The following is a 10,238-nucleotide window of genomic DNA, read 5'->3' as shown; positions in this document are numbered from 1 at the left end:
TGAACTGTAATTTTTAAAAGAAAGCTTCCTCCCCAACGCCCCCCCACCCCAAACAGTAAAAACCAGAGTTTTATTTGAGCAAAGACCATCAAAACGCAAATGGGACAGTGGAGTACTTGCTAATCGTGATCCTTCAGCCCATGATCATTTTATGAGTGAGATTTTTGGCATTGTTGTTTCAATGAATTCACTGCCAATTGTTCCATTTGAAACTTGCTCCAAAAGTATTTAAACAGAGTATTATGAGGTTTTAAAAGCAAAATTAGTTTTAAAAATACTCACAATTATGTGGGCCCTTTGGGTTTTTTTTTTTCTGAGCGTCATCAATTTAGTGTTCATTCTTGAATGGATGTGGTTACTGCTAATGTGGAGTGGTTTGAGTTGGTCATCATTAGCTTGACCTTATGAAATGCTGAGTGCTTTTGATGGGTACTGAACATAATCATTTCACATTAAAATAATCTTTAAATACGTGAAAGTTGAGTGCACAGTACTTTACAGGAGGTGCTCAGAATCATACGGTGTCTGGCCCTATTTGTGTTATGGCAATCGTATTAACCTATAATTGTCTTACTGTTGAAACAAAATGTTACTCCTTTTGTAAGAGCAGTGTATCTTAAAATAGCTTTTAATTGGTGTACATCTAAAGGCCCACAGCATGGCTGCAAATGGGAATGTTGAGGATGGTTTCTTGGCCAGTTTCTCATACTCCATTTGCAGATCTTTTGGTGAAGTGTGGCATGCACTTCTCCACATGCAAGCTCTACATTGTAATCACATTTATTATTTCAGCATGCAATGCTGGCTTCCTGTTCACTGCTCTGCAGGCTGTTGAACTGTAATGTGAAAAGATAAGGTTTTGTACATTGAGAGAGGAACTAATGTGAAAAGGCATCTTTGCAAGTGTTACTGTGTAGGATGTACACACATAAGAAAAAACCTCAAAGGCCTTTAGAGTAACATCAACTAATCTTATGTTCTAAATTGTGATGTAGAACACAGTTACTTGTCTCTCCTAGGAGCACTATATATATATATGTTTATAGAAAAAGCCTAAAAATGTATATACTTTATTCAAAGATTTTGCTATTTATAAATCCCTTAACTTTGCTATTCACATGATCGTTTTGTGTGTGTGTGTGCGTGCGCGCATGAGTTCCACTTACTCAGTGGAATAACATTATTTGGTTATTAACATTATTATTTTTTATAATAGTCCTCGTCATACAGCATACTGTTGAAGGTTTTTAAAATGGTCAAAGCTGTACAGCTTTCACCAAACAGAAACTAGTATTTAAAAATAAAGCTGTGTGAAGAAGAAACAGGTCCCCAGGCATGTTTCTTTTTCTGAAGCTTCAGAAACTTGAGGACACATTGGCTACGTGTTAGCAGATAAATCCACTGCCATAACTTTGCATCCAGATTTGTGTTTTCCCCATTGTTACTCAAGCAGAGTGCACTCTGAAACTGTTTGTGGCCTGGACACTCGACGTCCTCTCTGTCAAAGAGGATAGTTCAAAGACAAGTAGTGATCTTCTTGTCTTTGAAGATCACCGCTGTATGAAATCTTGCTGCAGTTGTAAGAAATAAGGCTCATTCAACTAGTCTAGTAACTTTTAAAAAAGGTATTAAATATGTCTGTACAGTTTCCCTTTATTTGAGGGAAAAGTGAAATTTTTAATTTATTCGTTCTTCCTTACTTCTTGGCATACCTTATTTTCCACTTAATACTTGTGATTAGTTTTAGCCTGAAGTGGGAGAATGTTTCTAGACTGTTATTTACCTAACAGTCCTTGTCCACCAGTTTCTCATGATGGTGTGCTCTTTTCTTCATCTTCTGGAAGTTGCTGGACCCTTTCTCTGCTCTTAGCTTGTCTATTTTTAACCTATATATGAGATCAATAGAAGGAACAATTGCTGAGGAAAATGACTAGAAGTAGACATATCAGGTAGCAGTAAATTATCACCAGATTTCCTTCCCTGCAGTTTTTATAATCTTTGTTTAGACAGCCCTGAGTGGGACGATTTTGCTCAGACACTACAGCCTGTCTCCATGTACTCCATACTTCCTACCAGCTGATTTAACATACTGGTTTATTGTAGTCATACTGAGATGCTTAGAGATTAATATTTAAACTGAGAAAAGTTTTGCAAGTTGGGATTTCCAGATTCGGTAGACAAATGTGTATTCTCCCCTTTGTCAGTAACTGGAAGACTCAGTCCTGCTGATTCTCAGAGGTTGAATGAATTAGACTTGAAAGAATTTCTGAGGAAAGTCAGTATTCAGACTTCATTTTTATTTTTTAAAGTGTAAAACAGTTTACTTGTGTGTATATATATTTTTACTTAAAATAAAATAATATTCTAAAGAGAATTTTGCAATTTTTTTGAGTAGATAATTCCTTGCCTATTAAAAAAGATCTTCAGTGAGACAATTGTATTTTAAGCTAAAGGTGGACAGTGTTTGTTGGCGTCTGGGACCAATGTTAATTAAGAGCATGTAAGTTAAGGAAAGTGCTTTATGGCAATAAATTTAACTCTGATCAAAGGCTGTATGTAGTATTTCCTTTGTAGAAGTGTATTCTTGGCAGTGAAGAGGGTTTGTATCCGTCTCAAAATATGTTAATCCACAGTTGTATCAAACAAAATTCAGGTATTTATTGTATCTGTCCAAACATTATTGCTTCATGGATTAATCTCATTTCAGTAGCAGATAGAACATTTTGCAAGAAATGTATACATCTAGTTAAGCTGAATATAGTATATTTTTATTAGCCTGTAAATAAATATACTCTTCTGCATTGCAGTGATTTCTCCACCTAATTCAGACTGGTATTTAATTTTCGTTTGTTTTTATATATAAGTACAGACACCTAACCCTCTGTGATCTTCTTCTGTTAAGCATGTAGTCCACACCCGGCCAAAAAGCTAATATGAGGAAAACCTAAACTACATAACATGAAGCTTGACACTAATCCAGTCTTGGCTAGCAGTGGTTCATTGCCAAGTAAGTTTTTAAAAAGATAGATTTATAGGACATGTCTCAAACTTCATTATTTGAGATGCATTTTCTGCTGAATGTTTTTCAATAAAAGAAAAAAAGGAAATATTTGCAGTGTCTGGCTGTATAATAATACAATAAATATTCTGAAGCCTTTGGCTAAGAAGAGCTATAAAGACCCAAACCTGTCAAAGGATTAAGTCATTTGGGTAAAATTGTGGAAACTGCCGTTTTTCTTTTTTCTGTCTTTTTTTGTTTGTTTTCCATGCATTAGGAATAATAGGTATATTCAGACTTTTCCACTGAAGTTACAAAACACTTATTTTTAAGATAGAATTTTTAGTCCTGATTTTAAAGCCTTTTTGTTCGGATTAAGTGTCTGTTTTGTGTTTTAAATGACAAATTACATTTTTTTTAAAAATCATGTCTTGCCTATACTTGAGTGGTCATCTTGCCCTAAAGTATCAAGTTCATCTGGATGAACAGAGAGCTCAAACGAAAGGTAACGGTATTGTAACAGTGGTAATAGTATAATTGTGATAATACTTAAGGATTTACTGAGAATGTGTAAGTAGAGGGTAGCAGACTGTGAGGGTATGAACTCGATAGACGAGGGTGAGTCACCTTGGATGAAAAGATGTATAATGCACAATTGGTGAGGGCTAGAACTGCAAGTATTTGTTTTTTAGCTCTATAAAAATTTTAGGAGGGTTTAGATATGGGTGACTTCAACAGATGGAAGGAAGATGGAAAGGAGAGAAAACTTACACTTGGCTGAGCTGTCATAAAACAAGCAGAGGATTAGAGGCAGCTATGAATGAAGATGGAAATGGATGGGAAGAGGAGAAAAAAGAAAAATTCTTTGTCAGCTGGGGTCAAGGAAGATCATTCAAAATTTCTTTGTGTCCCAGTGCCTGACTGAAGGACCTCAGAGGCTGCTGCCAGTGACCACGGTCACTAAATAGTCCTCTGCATTTTTTTCCAGAGATCCACACATGACAGAAAAGAAGACTCAGGTTATAGAATAATAGAATCATAGAATAGTTTGGGTTGGAAGGGACCTTTAAAAGTCCCTTTAAAGGTGTACACAGTCCGTTTTTGCCGGTCAAAACCTCAGCTCAATGACCTGAAAAGAAAATGATACAAAATATTTCAAGCTTGCCTTTTGTCCAGAGTGTGTCTTTTCCAATACGATGTGATTTCGAATTCTTGAGACACTGTAGAAGTTTCACAGTTGGAGGGGAACCCAGGAGTTGAAGCAGCAAACGTGCTGGCTTTGAAAGAAAAATACTCGACTACTTTGGTTTTTCTTCTCTCAACCAGGCAGTTGTTGCTTCTTACCTGTGTTTGCCTGGTGTGCCCCTGCCACAGGTACTTTGGTATCTGCTCCTGCTGCCCACACCTCTGCAGCGTGGGACACAAACAGGGCTTATAGGCCGAATGGCTGAATAAGGCCAAGCAGTATTTTTCAAGGGTTTTCCCTTTTTAAGAGAAGATTTGAGTCACTTGGGTAGAATTTCCACACACTTCAAGAGTGTTTAATTCCATCAGCTGTCAAAATTGTTTGCTGTCTCTTCGTCAGCCTTCTGCTTAGTGTGCCGAGTCGCATTTCTCCCAGCTGTGCCGAGGGGAAGCATCGGGGCCGCGGGTGTTGTGGAGGCTCTGCAGGCGGGTGCTCTTCCAGTCCCCCGTGAGAGGTATGTTAGAAGTGCATTGATCCCTAAAAAAGAATCTAGGAAGACCGGTTAAAATTGTGCTGTTCTTCCTTTGTAACTTTCTACCGGAGATAATGATCGCGTTTCCCTCGTTAAGTTTTTGGCACTCTCTATTTCTTCAAATTTCCTTTTTGAAATGCAGAAGCACTGCTCCTCTGCACTGCAGCCTGAGCCATCTCCCCAGCATCCCCTCCATCATTTGCAGGGCCGTCGGCTCTCTGCTGCCTGCTTTTCAATGGCTGGGTCTCAAACAGGAGGTTAGGAACATGTAGAAACAAGCAAAGCGAAAGTATGGGCACTCACAGACATGTTTTGATTGCCTGTAGTGCTGGAAGTCAGGGGTGCTTGGGAGACATCCGGTAACTTTTCTGTTGAATTGCAAGTCTTCAAATTCTTAATAAATATATCTGTAAATCTCCATAAGTCCTGTTGATTAAATCTTAATTTTCCTGTTATTGCACAGCTATTACTTCTGTAAAATGGAATAAAACAGAAAATATTTTTATCTAATGATATTTTATTTGCTGTGGTCTTAAGTGTTTATATTTATTATCAAGTTGTTTAGGGGAATGTTTGAACCAGAGTAGTTATGTATCCAGTCCACTGGGCTTACACTGCTGGAAACGTCCTTGCCCTGAACGCTTTCCTTCCGATGAGAAATGGGATGCCCCAGTTCACTCCCTGTTGGAACAACCTGTGGTGAGTTTGCCGCTGTTGACCCTTCCTCAGCTAAGGGTGGGTGAAGACGACTGCTATGGGTTGTCCATGCTGATCCTCTTACAGGATCAGAGCCTTTGGGTTACAGCCACAAAGGCACCAGTTCCTCTTGGTTTCATTTATAATTTACATGGTTAGTTATGGTTCTGTGGGAAGGGATTCCCAATGGGCACTATGACTTAAACCCTTCAGTGGATATGAGCGTTGGCAGCTTTGAGCTTGATACTGAGGAATGGACTGAGGAATATATGATAAATGGGGATTTTTTTATAGCTATCAAGTGAGTGTTACTGCACACTTTCCTATTTATTTGATTTTCCTTTTTGTCTAGTGTGACAGTTCAGGTGTTTTGCTAGTTTACGACAGATGTGGGGTGTCATAAGACAGTTCAGGGACCTAGCAGAAATTTTTCAGATCTGTTGTGCTCCTAAAGTGGTTATTCTAAATCCAGGTCACATATTACTAACTTTGAAATTAATTTTGTGTTAAAGTGAAGGACACGGACGCTTCTGTATTAGCAAGACTGCTATGTATTATAGTAAGTTAATGTGGTTGTCTTGAGTGATCTGGTTAAATAGGCAAATGTATTTTGAACTATCTCAGTTTTATGCTATTTTCAAAATCAAAACTTGTCTATTACTTAGTAATTGCAAATTTGTGATCAGAATCCTGAAGTTTTTAGTGCTAAGTATTTGCATTTGTGTTTAGTGCCAAAAGGGGGCAGCAGCTTCCTTCAAATCTTCGACGTTAACCAGACTTGGAGAACTAGAACCTATTGTTTTGTGGGTTGTTTGGTGGTGGTGGTTGTTTTTTTTTTTTAAATTTAAAAAATAGTTCTAATGAATAAAGTTTTTTTTCTATTTCTAGTAACGTACTCTTAAGATAACAAACATCCAGTCTAGTTCACATCTTGTAGTACGTACTTTGCAGGTGACACATCTTATGGTAAAAATTGTCCTCTTTGTGTAGCATATGTACAAGCACACATGAACACACACACAATTATAATTTCATGGATTCATGACTTGTTAAAGAATGCTTAAATATCCCCATCAATTACTTTAAAAATGAATGCTCTGCTCTCCTACAAGCTCACACCCAAGCAGTGAAATTTTTTATCTGTTTGTGGGCAGTTTAAGTCTTTCCAAAAGAAGGCACCAAATACACCGATAAAATGTGAAATGAGATATCGGGTAGGCTTGTAAACTCTCCTGCCTGCGCTTCGCCAGTGCCCTTCAATCGTGACATGCAGCCAGCCTTGTCACATTCCTGGGATCTTTGCTGGAACTGAGGCTGCCCATGGTCATGTCAGACTGTGGTGGTGAGAAGTGAAAAAAAGGGAGAGATGCTTACATTTTGCTCTAGTCCAGTTTCAGACAGAAGCTTCTCAGTCAGAGGAAAGAGGAAGATCAGTTCACATTGACCCACCATCATTTTTTCTCTACTGCTGCTGGTTTCCAGTGACCACCAAATGGTAGTGCAGTCTCCAAACCTTGTTTGCCGTCGTTAACCAGGTGATCAGTGAACTTGTCAGCCAAATGTTCTATGGCATAAAATGTTTATGCCCTTGATGCTGGTCCTTATGCAGTGAAGTGATTGTACTATAAACGAGGGGAGGATGGGGTGTGACTTCATCTGTCAAAAATTTACCTATATAAATGAAATACATACTCTAAAGGGATATCTTTGTGAATGCCGCCTGCCAGGCATTTGTAAGGTAGTAGAAAAGAAAAGTTATTGCGGCGTTGTTACCGAAAGTGTGGCTTGCTTTGTGTTCTGGGGTGTCAAAAAAGACTCGTGCTGCCTTTTATGACGAGATGCTGAAAGCGCTTGAATGTCTGTGGAAAAGAAGTTGCATGAGCTGTCCACAACCTTTCCACGTCCGCGTACGACTCTGGCATTTCCATGTAACAGGCATGCTTTATCCAGGTCACCTTATTCAAACTTCATAAAACTGTCTGTCAGAACAGATGGTGTCACTTAAGGATAAAAAGCTTAGCCACAGATGTGAAGAAAAGCTGCCTCTTCAAGTGAGGTCTGCTAGCGCGTTGTCATCTTTATCACCTCTATCTTTTCTCCCTGTGTGACAGAGGACTTTTGCAGGTTTGCGATTGCTATTTTCAAAGGCCTTTACTTTTTTGGGTGGGCTTGATTTGTTGCTACAGCTCTGGACAAGTGGCAGCATATCTGTCTGGCTCAGTTTGCCCATCTGTGGAATGGTTGCCTTGGCCATAGAAATTAAGATGTGTAAAATAAGTTCATAAAGGCTGAATTTTCTAGTACGTGCTCAAGGCGTTAAGTTGTTCAGACCAGAGGCTGGGTAGCGGCTAATGTAACTTACTGTCTTTCTATGGTCTTTTCTCCCCTTCTTTTATGGCAAGCATCACCATCTTCTCTGCTACCTGCCACTTCTCATGGAGGAGGTCTTCTGATAAGCTCCCAGTCGCGGGACAGGCTTCAGCCATTGCTATATGTTTCTGTATTGTTTGTATTAAATTGTTCCTGGTGTTTCTTTTAAGCCTAGAATTTTGGCATTTTTTGGCTAGCTTCTAGTAGGCAACATACCTGTGTTTTTAAAGTCTATTATTGTCTGTTGTCATCTGAGCTGGCTAAGAGAACGTCACAGGTTTTGAATAATTTGTTATCTTGTAAGCTTTCTCACTCCTCTTACTAGCTCAGACTGACAGGAGGAAATGCTGGATATTCAGGGATATTGGTCCTCTTTGGGTGAGCAGATAATGCAGATCATTAAGGGAGCTTTTCCAGTAAGGTCTGTTAAAAATTTTGTGTCTAGTCAAAATTATGGATTCCTGAGGTCAGATCAGGGTGGTTAATCAGGACACAAAAGCCTTAGTAACAGTACTATGTCATACATGTTGGCTTACATTTTTTGCTATGCTGAAAAATGATGTTGTGCTTTAGCTTAATCAACTTGTCTCCTTCCTGGATTTCTCTTTTTGACACCTGTGACTGTATAAAAATAAATGGGATGATAACCTCTTGGATGTCCCATGGCAGCTCAGTAGCTGTGTTGCAAGTGGCTGAATAAATAATGAATTAACTCAGCCCAGGACAAGAGGTTACTGAGTAACCTCTGTATACTGTAGATGGCAAATGTTTTTCAGGACTTGCAGACGCATAATGTGAGGCCAAGCCTAAACAAATACAGTGAAGTTTGAATGAAAAAGTCTCCAAGTTCTCATCTCAGACTATACAATGAGATAGCACAGAAAGTCAGATGCTAGGCGTCCTCCTTATCACGGATAACGTGAGTTTTCCCCAACTAAGGATGTTCCCTTCCCTCTTGTCTTTATCTAGTTTAGAAATACTGTATCTGACCCCTTCTTGCATGTCCTTTATGGATGGTAGGACTGTACCGGGGAGGCTTCAAAAAAAGAAACCCTCAGGAGAGGTTCCTATTTTAAGTTTGAAAGTGATCGTGCAGAAATGGCACCTTCCCTTTAAATAAACATGTTCCTTGAAACTTGCTCAGTCTTCAATAATTCATAGGCATTGCTGCTGCTTCTTCCTAACATTGTTAGTCTTGTTAAGCCCACACAGCTATGGCAGGGTAATTTTCAGTATAGGTATCAACCACACTGATGCGTTTCAAATGAAACGATAAATTCTGCTTTCATTTACCCCATGCTGTACTATTGCAGCGGAGGTTGGAGATCAGTACAAGCTTATATCATAGCTGACATTGGGAAGAAAAGGGCAGTATAGAATTTTTATTATGGGAAATAATAAGGAATGCAACAACATGACCTTGTCATCCCTGGGGTCTGGACTGATTACAGGCTAGGGGAGCCCTTAAGACATCCACTCCCTGAGCAAACCTAACCTGGTCTTAGAGAGAGGGTGAACAGAAGAGTACTGATGGATTTCTACACGGTTACTTTTCAGTGGGTGCCCAACCCCGCAGGACTTCTGTGAGACCACTGACTTCTTTCTTAGAGGTCACAAAACTCCTGCTCATTTTCTTGCTTTTTGTTACTTGCCCTCCTGAATGGAATTAGAACTTCCTGGAGAAAAATTACTGGCTTGCCTTCCCTTTGGCAAAAGCCAGGACACAGACAAATAATTGCACTTCATTTAGTTTTTATTAACTACCACAGTGGTGAATTTATATGCACGTTTTTGAAGGTGTTGCTGAAATGCAACTACTGTTTTAAGGTCAAAGGATGTTAGCGTAACTTAGCATAAACAGTGTAATTTGTTATGGCAATAGTGCTTCCCTGCTGTGGTTTTTCGATCCCTCAGAAATAGCAAGTGAGTGAGTCCTCATGTCAGATGATTGCCACCACCTGTATTATATGGATACAAAATTGGGGCTTACTGGGGATGTCACAACAGAGCCGACCTGGGGGTTTCCCTTAACTCTTCCTCTGAGTTCAACAGCGGGTGTAGGTCAGAGGCACGGGCTCTACCGGTTACTGATACTGGTCACCTGGTTTGCTCTGTGTTGGGGGTGCAGGTTAGGTCACCTGAGCCCTGAAAGGCCTCTGGTGCCTTCTGCAATTTTCCGCATGGCCACAAGACCATTTTCCTCCAGGGCAATGGGGATGAGTCCTGGGGCAGCTCAGCTTCTGGTAACGTCTCCATAGAGTCTGGCAATGATGGAGCGGCGCTGGGGAGGGTGCAGCAATCCTTGGCATATGTTTGCATGGGATAGGAATCTCCAGCACCACGGAAAAACGAATCATACGTGTATTAATGATAGCGATCCACCAAACAGTTAAGCACAGTTAGGTGTCTGCTCCTGTAACAGGACCTCCAGCCTGACATTCCCATTCTGTGTAGGG

Source organism: Fulmarus glacialis, unplaced genomic scaffold (genome assembly GCF_000690835.1).
Source record: "Fulmarus glacialis isolate BGI_N327 unplaced genomic scaffold, ASM69083v1 scaffold44844, whole genome shotgun sequence".
Taxonomy (NCBI): domain Eukaryota; kingdom Metazoa; phylum Chordata; class Aves; order Procellariiformes; family Procellariidae; genus Fulmarus; species Fulmarus glacialis.
Note: the sequence above shows the minus strand (reverse complement) of the source record.